At 50.6% G+C, this 17,247-nt stretch overlaps 1 long non-coding RNA gene across 2 annotated transcripts; it reads left to right on the top strand.

Annotated features, from left to right (window-relative positions):
- Window positions 1–138: 138 nt before the first annotated feature.
- LOC108284287 lies at window positions 139–15,595 on the top strand. Of its 2 annotated transcripts, XR_005195818.1 has the most exons (6): window positions 175–259; window positions 4,567–4,673; window positions 5,903–5,977; window positions 11,084–11,209; window positions 12,407–12,503; window positions 14,260–15,595. It is a non-coding gene; the product is annotated as an uncharacterized LOC108284287 (long non-coding RNA). The 2 variants fall into 2 exon arrangements; XR_001817158.2 differs by lacking the exon at window positions 4,567–4,673 and having other exon boundaries at window positions 139–259.
- The last annotated feature ends 1,652 nt before the right edge of the window (window positions 15,596–17,247 follow it).

Below are 17,247 nucleotides of genomic sequence, written 5' to 3'. Positions count from 1 at the left end.
GTCCCAGGCGGGGGTGCGGGGGAGGGGCGGGACTGGCGGCGACTGCCCGGGGAAATGGCTTGAACCAATGAGTGCAAGAGAGGACGCGGCTGCGACTGCCCCCTGCCCGGCTTCACATCACTCACGGAGAGGGACAGAGACACGGGGAGAGAAAAAGAGAGAGAGAGAGAAGCACAGGGTCACAGGAGGACTGACGGGCAAAGACACAGTTACAGACCTATGAACAGAGCCGCAAGCCAAACAGGGACAAACCGTTGAGGTAAGGAAACCAACTCAGAGACAAGGCTCAGCCGAGCGTGCACACTTGCCCTGCGTTCGTTCCCCTCCTTGACAGGCTCCCTCCAGGCATGGCCTGGTTTGCTTCAAGTGCTCACTGGCTGCTGGGTAGCTCAGGCCAGGCACACGACCTCCAAGGGTGTGTAGATGCGCCCCCAGACAAGCGTATTCAAGCCGGGACTGGTTCCATGGGCCTCGTGCCCTCTCCGGCTGCGTCCTGCCGGTCTGTGTGCTTCCTGCACCGTGTGCACGAATGTTCAGCTCCCCTTTGCCTGTTCTGCCTGGGCGCAGAGGGGCAAGAGGAGGGGATGGTACTGGCAGTGGCCTCCCACCCCCCCACCCCCACCCTTGGCAGCCCTGGAAAGGCAAGGTGGCCAGGACAGAGGCGGGCAGTCAGTTGGATTGAGTAGGGAGGTGTCTCTTTTCTCAGGAGTCCAAACTGCTCACTTCCTCTGAGAAGTCTTCCAGGCCCCCCACACTACAGTGGGAACCACTGCCCTGGACCACCACAGCCCCTGCACTTCTCAACAAGCACCTACCTCTTACCCCTGGTCTGTCATTTTCTTTCAGGGCCAGAATTAGGGGGAGGTGGGTGAAAAGCCTAGGGCACAATACCGAATGAGACACTTGCTCTCAGAGTCTGCAAGTGCAGGGTTGAGACCGCCCCAGATGCCTCCCCGCTCACCCTAGACCCAGCCCTGTTGTCTGGTCACTTGTCAGAGACTCTCAAAGGGTCAGCGAAGTTCACATCTGTGTCTTTTTCCTCTTTTCCTCTTCCCCCATCAAGGGGTGCGGTACTGGGGAGAGCTTGGTAACATTGGCTGAGTGAGCCAGTAGAAAGATGAGTAGATGAGTTTGTTATTCTCTCTTCCCACTGCACCTCATGCCTGGCCACCAGCATAACAAGAACAACCAGGGTGTGCAAGGCAGACCTGGGCCATAGCTCATCTTCACAAATCCCTGCTCAGCCTGGCAGAATCACCTCCGTGAGCTCTTTGTCTAAGTTGAAACTGAGGTTCCAAGTCCTGACTCTAAAGTGTTTGTCAAAGAGGTATACAAATGCCCTCTTCAGTGTTTTTCACTTAGTCCCACAGATGGGCCTGTGGGGGTTTCAGCAGGGCCTGGCAGGATTCAACACTGCCCATCTACCCAATCACCATCCCAGATGGGATCCCCCTTGGTCCTGGGGAGCTGCCTAGTCTGCTTCCAGGGCACAGGATTTTGGGCCCCTCCACTTGGCTGCTGCCACAGTGCCTCATTTTCCAGATAGCAAAGTTGGCTCTGAGAGGGGCCAGGGCTTATCTGTGTTAGCACAGGACAGCCACCATATATCAGTGATGTAGCAGCAGCAGTGGCAGTGGGCCGCTCAGGAGATGAGGGAGTCCCTTTCTCTGAAGACTTAACCTATTTCAGACAGCATTTTTCTCAGCCAGCAGGATAGAGAACATTATGTAAAACCAGAACAGGCTTTCTCACCAGCACTGTCAGGCATGGGGAGACTCAGGTGGTGTGTTGGATGGAGGGGGTTTGGATGGAGGTGATGTTCCTGCTGTCAGTAACTTCCTGGGTCCTGGGAAGGCAAGAATGCAGGACTTGGGTAGCTCAGTTTGGGGTTTGGCCTTGAATTTCCTTCTGGGGTCTATATGGGAAGTGGCATGGCCTGCCTTCCCCACTTTCTCTCAGCTCCATGATGACCCCAGGTATGAACCCAGGAAGGGGGCTTCCTAATGCCAGGCAGCTCAGTTGGGAGGCTCTAAGTGGAATCTGGGGCAAGCCTCAGCCCTTTGAGCTGTAAAATGTGGGGTGATGGTAAATAAGTGTTTTTCTGGTCCTCCTCTGGAAACATGCTGTGATTATCCAGGAAATGGTGTGGAGCAGTGTGTCTGCAAAGTGTTTGGTGTGGATGGAAGGTCCCTGCATCTCCACTGCTCATGGTGACAAGACAGGGATGGTGGTGGGACAGGGATGGTGGTGGTGGTGTAGGGCAGGGAAATCTTTGAACCTGGTGTCCCCAACACTGCTCATTCCTTCCCCACAGCTGCTGCTGTTCCCATGCTGCATTTTATAGAAATGACACATGCAAGGTCTCCCGCCTGTGAATGAAGAAGCTGGGGCTCAGATGTGGGGAGAGGGGCTCCAGAGTCCATGCCTTTAGCCACTGTAATGAGCCAGCTGCCATGGCAGAATGATTCTAGTAGATACCGTTCCCGACTCTCTTACCACAAGCTGAGCTCTTGGGGGTGGGAGCTTAGCATTCATCTTTCTCCCCACAGCAGCCTGTGATAGGCACTGCTGTCACCCTCATTTTCTCAAGGAGAAAGCCAGAACCCAGTGTCACTTGCCAAGATCACACAGCTGGTCATGGTGCAGGGGACCCTCCAACTGTGGTCTGTGCCTTTCCACTCAGTCTGACGCCACGTTTTCTAAAGAGAAACTCAACAAAGAGCATGTGGTCAAACTGCCTTCCCTTTTAGTACAGTTGGAGGAGATATTTTGCCTTTTTGGGGGGCCCTGAAGTGGGAAGGGTATGGTTTCTTTTCTGAAAGATGTTCCGGGCCCTGAGAGGGCAGTCACGTTCCCTGCACATCCCTGGGCAGGAAATTAAACAAGGCTGGTACTGAGTAAATGCAGAGATGAAGTTTACACAGCTCTTTATACAAGCCAGAGCGACCTTCCATTAAGGGAGCTTTGTGTACCCATACATTTAAGTCTTTGGAAAAGATTATGAAAAGGCGCTTAGAGGTTGGCTTTGACAGGCAGAGGTCACAGGGCTGGGACCTCAGGGCAACCTCTTTCCCATTATGTAGTTGTTGAGTGACACATGTTCCTTCCCTGCCGACCTGTCTGCGGAGAAACCGAGGGAGGCAAGGCAAGGGTGCCTTTCCTGCCAGCGAGAGCCATTTGGCAGCTGTTTAATGGAAACTTGGGAGCCTGGAAGCATTAGAGCCCCAGGATATCATAAACTGTGCTGTGCAGGCCTGCGGTGCCTGGTGGAGCTATTTCTGTTTCTTCCGCACGCCAAGGGAATCATTATTAAACTACTCAGCGTCACGCAGAAGCTGGGGGTGAAGATCAAAGGTGAAAAGTTGCTGTCTGAAGGTTGGAGTTTGTTGCTGCTGGCGTGGGTTTTCCCTGTGTGGGTGTTAGTCTGCTGGAAAACGGAATGGTCACTTCCTCTGAGAATGCTGATGATGCCCTTGCTTGCAGAACTGTTTGGTTTGTTTTTCAAATCATCATCCCTGGAAATGGCTTTCTGTTTGTTTGTTTTAGATGGCTTTGGCAACCATAGTTTTTGGTGACTTTAAGGTTACATTTTAGAATGACTTTTTTTTTTTTTGGAGATAGAGTCCTGCTGTGTCGTCCAGGCTGGAGTGCAGTGGCATGGTCTTGGCTCACTGCAACCTCTGCCGCCTGGGTTCAAGTGATTCTCCTGCCTCAATCTCCTGAGTAGCTGGGATTATAGGCACCCCCCACCACACCTGGCTATTTTTTTTTTATATATATATTTTTGGTGAAGATGGGGTTTTACCATGTTGGTCAGGCTGGGCTCTAACTCCTGACTTTAGGTAATCCGCCTGCCTCGGCCTCTGTAAGTGTTAGGATTACAGGTGTGAGCCACTGTGCCAAGCCTAGAATGACCATTTTAAGAACTAAGTGGTGCCAGGCCCAATGGTTCATGCCTGTAATCCTAGCACTTTGGGAGGCCAAGGCAGGCAGATCACAAAGTCAGGAGAGTTCGAGACCAGCCTGACCAAGATGGTGAAACCCTGTCTCTACTAAAAATACAAAAATTTTCCAGGCATGGTGGTGCATGCCCGTAATCCCAGCTACTAAGGAGGCTGAGGCAGGAGAATCGCCTCAACCTGGAGGTTGCAGTGAGCTGAGATTGTGCCTCTGCATTCCAGCCTGGGCAACAGAGTCAGGCTTCGTCTCAAAAAGCAAAGAACTAAATGGCAAGTAGCACAAGCCTAAAAGGAAGGAAGCAGCTTTCCTAATGAGAATAGTCTATAGGAGTCTTGGAGAATGGTCTTGCCAGAGCTTTCAAAGTGGCTGCAGTTTGGTTAGTGGAGTGGGGTAACTGGAGAGCGTATGGGGTGTGAGGGAGAAAGGATTCTGCAAGGAGAGAGCTCCTGAGCTGGCTTTGTCTCTTATCCCAGAAAGAGTGCCTCTGGTTCTGTCCTTTGGTCCTGCCAGCCTGCCGGTTTTTCGCCAGATCAGATGATGGATGGAGAGAGTCAGTTTCGAGATTCACTAGCCTGGTGAATGGTGTGCCATTTATTTTTGAATCAGGTCTCACCACTCATTAGTTAATACCTCAACATCTTTCTCCAGGATCCCAATGACATGTGCCCTCATCTGCCTCTCTGCGTCCCCTTAGCAGTATAACCTCAAACCAGGTCGGTTACAGTGACCCAAGGCTTGCAGAATCCTGAGACTGATAGACTGATTGTCAACCCCTGGGCCCAATCACCTCACCTTCTCTGGCAAGGGCAGAGGTTTGCATAGTGGTGAAAGTGCATTCCTCCTGCTGTCTGAGTTCAACTAGGGGTGTTGGGTGGGGTCATGGGTGGGGTCATTGCATATTAAGGGATGTGCCAACACTCTGGCCAAGAACTGAAAAGGAGCCTAAAGCTGGGATAGAGCCAGTATATGGCCAAAGACTGGGAACAGGACTGTTGTTTGGGATCAGTTGCCAGGCTCGGGGCACCTGGTAGTCTAGCTGGCATCCTCAGGTCCGGGTCCCTGGACTTCCAGGATAGGGGACTGGGCTTTTGTGGTTACACTTATGGAGAGACTGGGGGCCAGAAGGAGTGCCTTAGACCCAGAAATGAGACAGGTAGCAAGGCTGGGAGCAGGTGTGTGGAGTTACTTTAGAGGCCCTGACTCATCTGTGGCACTGATGCAGAACTGCTTCATGGGAAGGTCTGGAACTTGGTAGTGAGGCTGGGGCAAAAGAGCTCCTTCAGGAAAAGTTTGTTTTTGTCTAGGGTTGCATTTTCTAAAATTTGGCATGAATACTTCAAGTGGGATGCTGTGTTACTTTAAGTAGTGGATGGGTACAGCATTAAACATCATGAATCATAGAATGACAAAATTTCTGTATTTTAATCTTGTTTAATTATTCTGATTACTCTAAGAAGAAAAATTCAGTCTGGCTCAGTGTCATCTCAGGTCCTCCAAGAAGCACATGCAGGAGATGTATTAGGGGAAACAGCTGCGATGGACAAAAAGGGGGCAAGAATAAGGGGCAGCAGGGAGAGCCTCAGGTCACAGTACTGTTCTGACCCCTAAGAAGGAGAGGGAAGGAAGGACTTGGTAAGAAGAGCCTTAAGCTCAAAGTGTCTCGGCCTGGCTGTAAGGAGTTCTTAAGCAAACCCCACCTGTTAGGAGCCCCCCTGCCAGGCAGGATGTATGAAGCTGGTGGCACTGTTGCCCTTGGTAGCCAAGCATGGAGTCATCTTTCCTCTGCTGAGGCTGGGGCTGGTGACCCTTTGCAAAAGGCTGTCAGGTCCTAGTGGAAGGGGCAGGTACCAGTGTTGAAGTTCCAGCAAGACTCAGACCTCTAGGAAGCCTTCTCTCCCAGCCTTTGACCCCAACTAACCCTTCCTTTCTACCTTCTCTTTAGGGGATGGACCCAGGCAGTCCCCACCTGATGACTGTTGGTCTTGACTGTGTGCCTCACATTCAGAGTCTTCTTAGGGTAAGAGTGATGTCCTCCTTCTAGGGTTGGGCCTCTGAGTCTGGACTGAAGTTGGAGCCCAGGGTGTCAAGCAGACACCCGTGTGGCTACAGCTTCATGTCTGTGGTCAGCGGTGTCAGGCCCACGTGTGTCCTGAGCCGTCATCTCTGCTCGACCTTCTCCTTCTTCTTGCCATCAATATTTCCACAGGGCTGGTTACTGCCCAGGCCCAGAGACCCATTGCCAGAGACTGAGATTATAGCTGCCTCTTGTCTTTCACTCACCCTGTGGTCCATCCTTAGGGGCAGTTCTAGGTTTTTTGGAATCTGCAGCTTGAACCTCTTAGGGGCCCTCTCTGAGAATAAGAGCAAATAATTAGGTTTTAAAGTGAATATTTATTTAGAATGAGATATGGAATCAAAATGAAATGAAAATGTAAAAAATCTGACAAAGCTTCAAAATAGAAACAAAACTATCCAGATTGGCTTTTGGCCACAAAGGAAGGACTGGGAAGGGACATCAGGCTCCACCTTTTTAGGGTTCAGGGACAGGCTGGCTGGGAGGCTGGGAGGCCAGGGAATGGTCCTGTTGACTTGTAACCCCACCCATAGCTGGGGGCAGGACCAGCTAGAAAGATTTGGTCTGAGTCAGCAAGAAGCTCTAGGACTGGGGACCTGCCTTTTCTCTGCATCCTCAGGAGTCAGTGGTCTGGGCCAGCTGTGGGGGGCTGGGGCTGGGAGAGCCAGCAGCAGGAGGTACAGGCTTGCACTCTCCTGAGCTTGGGGCTTCGGCGGGCAACTAGGAGCCTGACTTCCCTCTCGGGATTATTCCTGGCCCTGCAAGGACAGGCACCTTCTTCCTACTTACCCCATCCCTACCCAAACACCAGGTCAAGCCTACAGACCCAGTCCTCTAGAGAAAGCTCTTCTTTCCTTTGAGGGGCCCTGTCTTCCTGGGCACAAATCCTGAGGTTGCTTCCCAAATTAATGGGCACCTGGGATCAGAGAGACATCCTTTGGACAACGTTCACTCTTTATGCCCATCCCCGCCCAGCATATGCACTGAAAGGATAGGGAGAATTTCTACCCTTGACTAGAAAGAGGAAGAAAATCCAGGTTTACAAAATTCAGGTGCATATTTCTCCAGGGTGTGAAATTATGTTTTCTTTTCCTCCCAAAGTTCAAAAAGAAAATCCAACCACTTGGTTTCTCTTTGATAAAACTACTAGGGATCTTTGTTCTCTTGTCTGGATAAGTCCCTCCCTACAGCCACCCACCACCAGCTTCAAACCTCGCCCCTGGCTGCTGTCCAGGCAGCTCTCATTTCTTTCCCAGTCTTCTCTCCCGCTCTGTCACTGGGCAGCACATGTCACGGGGTGTGGCAGAACTGTGACTGGTTGCTCAGCAGCCCCAGGCAGAAGGGGCTATGGATATGGTGTTGGGCAGAAAAAGCCCCCTGACCAAGTAAGTGGTGCACATTGGTCATCAAAAATCTGGGGAAGGATCCCTTTTGCTCTGTGAGTCCTTGATGGGGAGGAAGGGATGAATATGCCATGTCCTGATTCATGAGGAAATGTGATTATTTTAAAAAAGTTTTAAAAGAGAACTGAAGCTGTCCTTTAAAGTGGCATTTTAAAACCTAAATTGGAAACTACGTTAGCATTGCCATTTTATGCTGAGGCAAAAGAAATTCAACATGCTCCTCTCAGCTCCCAGGTCAGATGAGAGATTGTCTCCATCCTGGAAGGCATTCTCTGCACTCCAGTTCTGCTGGGGAAGGCGCTTCTCCCGCATCCTTCCAGTAGGAGGCTGCTTGTGGGCTGCCTGTGGATGAGAGGAGTGGGCTGGATGGCCCCTCCTAGAGAAAGCCTGGCCCCTTCTAGAGAAAGCCTTTAAGATGATACTCCCCCAGAAGTGGTTCTGGGACTGACCAGTGAGCGGATGGTCTCAACATCTCAGCTAGAACCAAACTGGGAAAACAAGAAGATACTTGAGGTTGTACTGGGCTTTTTAAGATAAGAAAAGCCACCATCCATCCTGGCCCTCTCAGCCCTGAATTCACTCATCCAGGCAAGAAAAGCATCACCCACAGCTCCCCAACGGGAGCTGAAGGGCTGGGGATAGCAGTTCTCCAGGGACTGATCTCAATTTCTTTGCATGGGATTTCTCCCCCAGCCCCTTCACAACTACCTGGCATGGTTTTAAAAATGCAAGTTTTGGTTCCTAACCTCAGAGATTTCAACCTAGCATTTGGAGCTGCGAATGGGCATATACATTTGTGCATGATATTGTGAAATATTAACCAAGGCATCCCCCTGTGTTTCCTGACAGCTGTGGTCCTTCCTGGCAGCCAGACAGCGGCCAGACTGCTCAATATTAATTGCTTCAGGGAAGGGAGGAAGTTGCAGGACTCAGCTAACAAAACAGTCAAATTACTGGCTTTTGAGTTTCAAAAGTCTAGGCCTGGGTATAGGTTTGGAGCAAGACATGATGAGTAAGGGCAGCGCTGTGGCTCAAACACATGTTACCTTTGGGAGAATTACAGAAAGGTGCCCCAGGCATGTTAAATTTCCCTGTTGTGGAGCGCACACACTGCTCAACTTTCTATGGCAATCCTGCATAAGAGCAAAATTTCTCATCTCTAAAGTTAGAAAAGAATCTCCCTGATCTTGGGGCAGGGTAGAGCAGGAGGTGAGGAGAACAGAGTTCATGGGGACACAAGGAGACCTTAGATGTGAGTAGGTCTCTGAGAGGGGCTAGAATAGTTTTCTGCCTTGGGAGAGATGACAGAAGACCAGATAGTTTGGTGGATCAGGATGCAGAGGAAGATGGTAAATATCTTTCTTAGGTAGAGCCCCCCAGAAGCCCTCAGATCATTCCTGCAAGCTCACCTTATACATGCCTGTGTTATAAGTAAAATTTCGATGCCGTACAAGAAATAGCACTCAAAAGATAAATCCTCCCAGCAAGGCAGTTTACTTCTATAGAAGGGTTCAGTGCACGGGTGGAGCAATGATGGCCACTGCATGCTTGTACAAGGAGGGAAGAGGTACTTATACCTGACAGGGGTCGTCCCTACTGCTGTGTCGTTCCCCTATTGGCTAGGGTTAGACCGCATAAGCTAGACTAATCCTGATTAGCTATTTTAAAAAGAGCAGGGGTCTGAGCTGGAGTTGCAGGGTAGGTGTTTTGGCAGGAATGATGGTTACGGGTGGGGGATGGTGGGGAGACCTAGGTGACCAGGATGAGTCAGGATGGAGCCAGGGGGAGGGGGAACAGATGTGAACTGCTGATTAGAACCGGTGGAGAAGGTTGTTTACTGGAATTACAAGGAAGTTAAACTTTAAAATAGAGAATTAAAGAATAAGAGAACTGAACATACTGACATACTGATTCTTTGAAGAGAAACTTGGGGTTCACTATAACACCTGCAAGCTCACCTCAGTGTGCATGAAGTGCTGAGGGGCCACAGCAAGCTGCCTCCAGCTCCAAAATGATTTGGAGACAGAAGGGCTTCTGAGTCAGTGCTCTGAGAAGGGCGTGAAAGAGGCAAGCAGGCGTTCTGAGGCTGTCTTTTTGATGGGAATGAGGTTCTGTGCAGCAGCGACCCACAGGACTGACCTTTGGGAAGCAGATAGGCAACAGAGGTTTGGTGGATGCCTGCATAGGCAGAGAGGGCTGTGGGTGGGATGATCGCCTGCCTTAAGCCTGCGGAATTTATCACAGGGTCAGGAAAGTGAGTGTGGGACTCAGAACTGAGCTGAGATTTCTACCACCTCCGAGGAATGAGGGGAAGGAGGCTCCTAACAGAGATTGACTAGTAATCTTTCATTTCTTACCCGCTTGAGTTTGTGGATTCGATTTATATAAATATGTAAAGAGAACCACAAGCAAATACCTCCTAGTAATTATCTCTGGGTGGCTGGATTAAGAGTGATTTTCATTTTCTTGTTTTCTGAATGCTGAGGTTTTTGGAAATTTCTCCAGTGACCATGGTTTACTTTTGTAATGAGAATAACATTTTTAAAGAAACAGTATAAAACAAAACAGCAAAAGTAATTTGCATTTTAATTTTTCTCCCCTGTCTCCTGGGCCCTCTTGCTTCCTTCAGTCCCCTCTGCAGAAGCCTGGGCACTGGCCGGGAGGTGGGCTGGGGGCTGGAGGGGACGGATCAGTGTGCTGGGTTGGGAGTCCTGGAGCCCTGGGCCTCGATTCACAATGACAGCGGCAGTAACATCGCAAAGGATAATTTTCCACCCTCCCTGCGCCCACTTGAGAGACAGGAGGACGAGAACCCTCTCATCATTTTTGGCTTCCTGGAGATGGTCTCCTCCCCGCAGGTGGGAGGGTCCCGCCGGGCTCTGCTGACTTAGAGGGAGAGTGGGTTGGGCTTGCTCACCGTCCAAGCTCCTGAAATAGCGCCCTTTCCCGGAATCGGCTTCTCTGGTTCCTTAGACCCTTGCCTCGGAACCTCACTCTGAATCAGAAGGGAAAGGACCACCCTTGAGGGCCCCAGTAGGACCATTTGGAAAGAAAGGAAAAGGATGGCAAACCAGCTGGGCCTCTTTAAAGGATCCCCACCTGGGAGGGGACAGGGATGAAAATAGAAGCAAGCAGGCAGGAGGGGGAAGTTTAGTGGGCTGGTGGGAGAAGCCTGCTGATTATTAAAGAGCGTATTACCTGGGTCTAATTATGCACGCACAAGCAGCACATTTCCTCCTGATACAGATCGGAAGTGGCTCAGTTTCAGTCACAAAGAGTAGAAAAGGCTGATAGAAATAAAAGATAAATCTCAAATGTGAGGGACGCCCCACCGCCACTGCCCTGTGTCTTTTTCTCCCTCTCTGCCCTTACCCCACGTTGGTTTAGTTGGGAAGAGGAGTGGAGCCCCCACCCCACCTCCTTTTTAATTGTCCCCGGCTCCATTTATTATCGATATTAATAAATACTGAAATATATTATCTATATTAATAAATATTGATATACGTCATCTACATTAATATTATCTATAGTAATAAATTAATAGTCTCTCTTTCTCTACACACACACACTCACTCTCTCTCACTCTCTCTCTCTCTCTCTCTCTCTCTCTACTCCCCCATTTGCTCCCTGCCACCTTTGTCCGCAGAACCCATTGGCACAACATGGGATGAGGCCGTGTCCGCCCCACCCTGGTGCTGTAATGCCAGCGCACCCTGGAAGCCTGCTGTCCTGGGCAGGTTGTCCCCCTCAGCGCTCTGCTTTCTGACTTTAGGTGAGTTCTGAGTTCCGGGGAAAGAATGGGAGCAGAATTTGCCCACGCCCCAATTCAAGAATGACATTTCCTTGCCTAGGAGAAACAGGAGACAACATGGAGACAGGGCCATCCCTGGAGCTGGGGTTATTAACCCAAACCCTTGTTAGCACTGGCTGTCTATTTACTATGAGTTTTTAACCTAATAATGCCGTTGCATCATGGAGATGCAGCATAGGAAAAGGTGGAAGTGAGCTATTCACCCTTCCTTTTTCCTTGGTGCCTTCAATGCTTTATCCCTTATCTTTCTGTGTGCCCAAATCTTTATTTTCCTTTTATTATTTATTTATTTATTTTTAGAGACATGCTCTCACCCAAGCTGGAGGGCAGTGGCGAGATCATAGCTTACTTCAGCCTTGCACTCCTGGGCTCAAGTGATCCTCCTCCCTCAGCCTTCCAAAGTACTGGGACTATAGGCAAGAGCCACCACACCTGGCCCCTGATCTCACATACCCTTCCAAAACTGGATCAGTCCCACCTTAAGGAAGATCAGAGAACTAGCTGGAGCATTGGCCCAGGCATAGGGGGCAGTCCTTTCTCTGGTGTCCACCAGTCAGGTGACCTGATAACCATGCCATCTGGCAAAGGGCCTTCTGTGGCCAGTGTTCAAATATAGTTGATCATCAGAGTTGTTTGGAGGCCTCTTAAAATAGAGGCTCCTAGGCCCAACCCTCAGCCATTGAATCTACATTATCAATCTGTGTCAAGGGATTCTGAGGGAGGAGGTCCCAGGACGGTATTGGGAAATACCCCACAGGAATGTCCCTCCTCCCCAGGCTGCCTGCTAGGGACAGTGTCTCTACATCTGCTGCCTAGCCTAAGTGCATTCCTCTCATTCAGTTCTGTTCATTGGCACTCATCCTATGCTCGGTCCAGTTTATGGACCCAGGACCCCAGGAATTGAGCTTCCGGTTCATGCTCTACTTACGCTCTTTCTATGAAAAGGGGATCTTGAATCCTGCCCTACCCATATCACTGGACTGTTGTTTTAAATAAATGAAATAAGGGATGTGAAAGTGTTCAGAGAGCTGTAAGATTAGAAACTGAAGGGGATGTTATTGTCCATCAGGCAACAATTCACCAACTGCCTTGTGACCTCTCCTTCATATTGCCCGCCACTCTTGCTAAAATCTCACAAATCTGCTTACCTATTCACAGGCTTGTTCCTTTTCTCTTCAGTGAAACCGCAAGCTCCTCAGAGTTGGAGTTCATTGGATCCTTCCAGCCCTTCGCACACTGCAATACATGAGCTGAGGTGTGACTGAGTTGACTGGCTATATTTAGCTTGTTCAACAAAACGTGCATCCTTCTGGGATGGCCAGAACTACTTTTGCAGGCGGTGGGGCTGGGGGGGAGGGGCAGTTTCCATTGGTGTCCAGACACAGGGTTTCTTTTTAAGTGTAACAAAGCCAACCTGGGGAGGTTGGAAACCCTGACTGTGGCTTCATAAACAACTGCTGATTTGCATTCACAGGCTGCTGTTGTTTGAGGCACCAGGCCTTATAATTCAGAAGTAAATCATTCTTTTGGGATGAATGGATGGGATTGATTACTCTCCTACAGACAGTCTAAAAATGGTATGAAAAGTTCCTGGATCCTTCCTCAGCCCCTCTGTTTTAGTTATTACCGGGTCACATACCACCTCAAAACTTCATGGCCTAAAGCAACAACACTTTATTATTTCTCAGGATTTTGTGGCTGACGAAGCTCAGCTGGGAGGTTCTTCTGCTCCGCCGAGCTGAATCACTTATGCAGCTACACTTAGCTGGGAGCTTGTCTAGGCTGGAAATGTAAGAGGACCCTCAACCTCCAAGATTTCTCTCTACACAGCCTCTCAACATTCAGCATCCTAGCTGAGATTCTTGATAAGGGCTGGCTTGTGGTAAGACAAGCTGTCCTGGGCATGTGCTTGTCAAACCACTGCTTGTGCTATACTTGCTAATGCTCCATTGGCTAAAACAAGTCCCATGACCAAGCCTAGCATCAGTGGGGTAGGGGAACACACAAGGTCCTGAGAACTGGTAAGCATGTTTCACTGGGGCAATGGATGGTATAGTTCACCACAACCGTCTTTTCCTGTCTTTCTTGGGAAGTCACCCAAACACTTCACAGAACAGAACAGCAGCCATGCCAGGCATTTGTGTCTCTTTGGGAAATAGAACATCTGCCCAGTACCATGTGTCTCTCCTGGGACCCAGTGCTGCTGGCCCTGCTGTTCCCTGGGCTTGGTGGCCTGCGCTGTGACTTGGGGGAGGTTACACAGACCTAGACTCCTCTGCTCTGTGCCAGTGGTGGCCCATGCCCCTGGGTGACCTCAGCTCGGGAAGAGGAGACTCCGAGGCCTGGCAGGAGGGCAATGTCTCTGATTTTCCCTTCTGCCTCTTGCACATGCATTTCTGATGGTGGCCTCTGTGCAGCCTGTGGGAGTCCATCCCTGGTGATGAAGCCACCGACATCTCCTTCACATCTCTTTGTGTTGCCTCTAAGTCTTTGCCACAAAGTAGAGGCACCTCATACTTGGACCCGTGTGGGAACAAGTATGGGGCCCCTCTACACCCCTCCTCTTCTTTCCTTGTGTCTGTGTGCCTAGGCACTTGGGCCCAGGTCCCATTCTCACCTCCAGATCCCCCTCCTTGTCTCTGCCTCTGCATTGGGGCACCAAGGATGACTAGCAACATCCCGTGGGTGAGCTTAGGGCACACCTTTAGTCCTTTTAGAGTTACCAGGTGTCTGAGCCCTGGGTGGGTGCACACCGGCTGTGTGGGAAGTGACCGTTCCCTTGGTTTCCTCATATGTCTGTGTTCTCGTCTCATACCCTTTGATCCCTGTTTCAGAAAGTATCCCTTATGTTTCACTTTGGGTTGACTCTTCCATGTCATATGTAGGCAGGGGGAGTACAGGCTGGAAGGTCTTTAAGAATCAGGAAAATGCTGTTTTTATCCTTTGGAAGAAAGACTGACAATCTGTCCAGAGTGACTGGAATACTGATCCATGCCATCCTCTTCCTGCAGCCTCAGCACAATGGAAACAACTCACCTCTGAGCTGGTGCTTGGGGACACAAGGCTCGGAAGTCCCAGGACAGAACATCTGTGTTCTTTGAGGGAAAATATCATGAGAAGACAACTCCATGGCCTTTGCCGAAGCACAGAATATGCATTCTGTTCACACTGGTGGTGACAGACAGTGATAGTACTGCAAGCGTCTTTATGTAATGATGAGCCTAAAAGGCAGCCTCGGCTCTCAGATCGAATGTTCACCTTCACCAGGGCTCAACTGGCTCCGGGGGCATCTAATAGAGTTCTGCAGTTTAGGAAGGTACCACTGGCTCAATTTTGCTGGAGTCCCCATTCTGTGATTGATTGGAGCTAAGCATGATACCCTCGGGCTGTGTTCTGTTCTATCACTGAGATGATCCAAAGTCACTTCCTCTCTCTCAGTGACTGACCCTGCTTGAGTCTGGGACAGTCTCTGCTCCCTTCCAGCACCACTGGTCTAAAAACCCTATGAGTCAGTTGTATGGCTGCTGACACTCATGCTGCTCTCAATGATCTACACTCATCAAAAGCAGCAGAAGTCCCCAAGACCAACATCACGTTGTACTTATGTAACTTGAATAGCCACTTCGACAGCCTCTACCTACAAAATAAAGCTCTATGTTTCCTATTAATAGCAGCAACCTCACCACCTAGAAGCTGGACCTGCTCACAGTGTCTCCTGGTTATTTCTGGAGTCTCCGAGGGGTGACCCCACAAACAAGGGTGGTAATGGTGGTCACCATACTGGCTGCCCTGTCACCCTCTCTGCTTTGCTCCCCCTTCACCTCTCTGCTACCTGCTGCCTCCATAGGTGTTGAGAGATGTCTCACTGGGATCACTGTCCCTACAGAAATGCCCAACCTGCCAATTCTGGGTCTTCCCAAAGCTGACAGCTGGGCAGAGCAGAAGGACTCATCTCTCCCACCCTGAGGTACATGCATGCCCTGGGCCACACAGCAGTCCTGCTCTGCCCCATAGCCTTGCAACTTCTCTCCCAAACATTTTAACCAGCTTCTGTCCCTTATCCGTTAAACAGAATCTCACCACATCTCAAGAAAAACAGTCCTGGCACTTTCTGGCCCTCCTTCCTTCAACCACAGAAGCTCAAAACCAGCCCCAGGGTTGGGAAGGGTGACAAAGTCATTGCGCCATTTCTGTGTTCACCAGGACTCCGAAGACATAAATGACAGAAACCCAGAGCAAATTTGCGTAAACAAAAATGGGACCCATTTGGTGGGGAAGCTAAGAAGGTTTCTGGAACAGGTCACCAGCCCTGAGGAAGAGCTGCAGGAAGCAGGGCCTTGGGGTGGGCCCCACTTGGGGTCAGCGGCCCCCCTTCTGCTTCCCTCTTGCCCTTCTTTTCTCTCCTGTCCTCCTCCCCCCATCTCCTCTTCTCTCTTGCCTCTATTTCTCATCTTTGACTTCATTTGCAGACAGTCCCTCTCCATGTGGCAGAGGGGTGTCCACTGGTGTCCCAAATTCATATTCTCCTGTTCATCAACCCTGCTGAAGAAGGACTCTTCTTTCCCGGTGGCTACTTATATAGAAAACCAAGAAAATACCAAGAGCAGTTCTGTTTGTGTCTGCTGTTGATTTTGAAGGTGGGGGCTCTGGTTGGCTGCCCTGGAGTTGGGTGCTAGACATGTCTGGGGTACAGTGAGATCTGTTACCAGTCAAAGGGGGGGTCACAGCCAGTAGTACCAAGCCTACATGCTGCATAGCCCACCCCCTCCTCTCTCTGGCTTCTGTGCGGGCCATCTCTTTGCTTTATCCCTGGATAAGGCACTGGAGTGGTGGGGGTGGAAGTGGCAAAGTTAAATATGTTGTCTATCCTACCTAAAAGTGACTTGTTACATCTTTCTTTGGCATATTTAATTGTCTTCTTTTGTCCTGTTTCCCCAGCATGCTGCCTGTCTGCTGGGCGGGGTGGGGGCTGCTGACCTGAGGGGTGTGGGGTCAGTACCAGGCAGCAGCCTCGGTGTGTCAGCCTCCATGGGACACTTGGGCCTCTTCGGGCAGTGGCACAGTTGTGCCACCTCCGTGTCAAGGCACAGTGGGCTCTGCTTTGCCCAGTTATTTTTAACTCAGATACTCTGAGGATATGAAACAGGACCTTTAAAATTTAGTGTAAGGAGAGGACACGTTGCCCCTGCCTCAGCCCAGGAGAGCCTCTTCCTTCCTCTTCTCCCTCCTAGTGCAGGGGAGAGGCTGACAGGAGGCAGCTGGGCTGGTCCCTGCTCATTGTAGAGGAGGTGAGGCAGTGCGGAAGGCAGAGCCAGCCAGGCCCCGGTTGCTCTCAGCGTGGGAGCACTCCCCTCCCTCTGGGGTCTGAGCCCCTCTGCTCTCCCACCTCGCCTCGTTCCTCTCCTGCCCAGTCTGGGTAGGGGAGAACCCATGCTCCTCAACTCTCCTTTCTCTCAAACTCTGATTCTTCCCTCATCCGATCTCTCCCTTTTCTAAAGCCTCAGGCCTGTGAAACCTGCACATCTTAATTTTTTCCTGCCCTCTGTCATTCCTTCCCTGAAGCAAAAAGGGAATTGACGGCATTGGGGAAACAGTGGGGAAATACCGGGCCGAAGTGAGTGTCTGGACCTGCCATTCCACAATGCCGTCCAGCTCATGCGGGCCCTACTCCCAGGACGGGGATGAGGTAGCATTAGCCCAGCTCCTGCTGGCTCTGCCCAGGAGACCAGGCCGGAAGTGGCTTCACTCCTGTGTTCTTCATCAAGCTGATTGACATCTGTGCGTCTCTCCTGGAGCTCCTTCCCTCTAGTACTCCCACCCTGCATGGGATACAGGAAACAGCTGGGATAAACATAGCGTGGAGGCGTGCCTGCCTCTGCAAATGAAGCTCTGCCTGGCTGCCAGCCTCTGGGGCTCTCAGACTGCACTTTACAGACGCAGTCATGGGCATTTTGAGAAGTGATGGGCTCAAGGCGGCTTGTTTGTAACCAGATACTGCG

This window comes from Cebus imitator, unplaced genomic scaffold (genome assembly GCF_001604975.1).
Source record: "Cebus imitator isolate Cc_AM_T3 unplaced genomic scaffold, Cebus_imitator-1.0 Scaffold274, whole genome shotgun sequence".
In the NCBI taxonomy this organism is placed as follows: domain Eukaryota; kingdom Metazoa; phylum Chordata; class Mammalia; order Primates; family Cebidae; genus Cebus; species Cebus imitator.
Note: the sequence above shows the minus strand (reverse complement) of the source record. Positions and strands in the feature narration are given on the sequence as shown.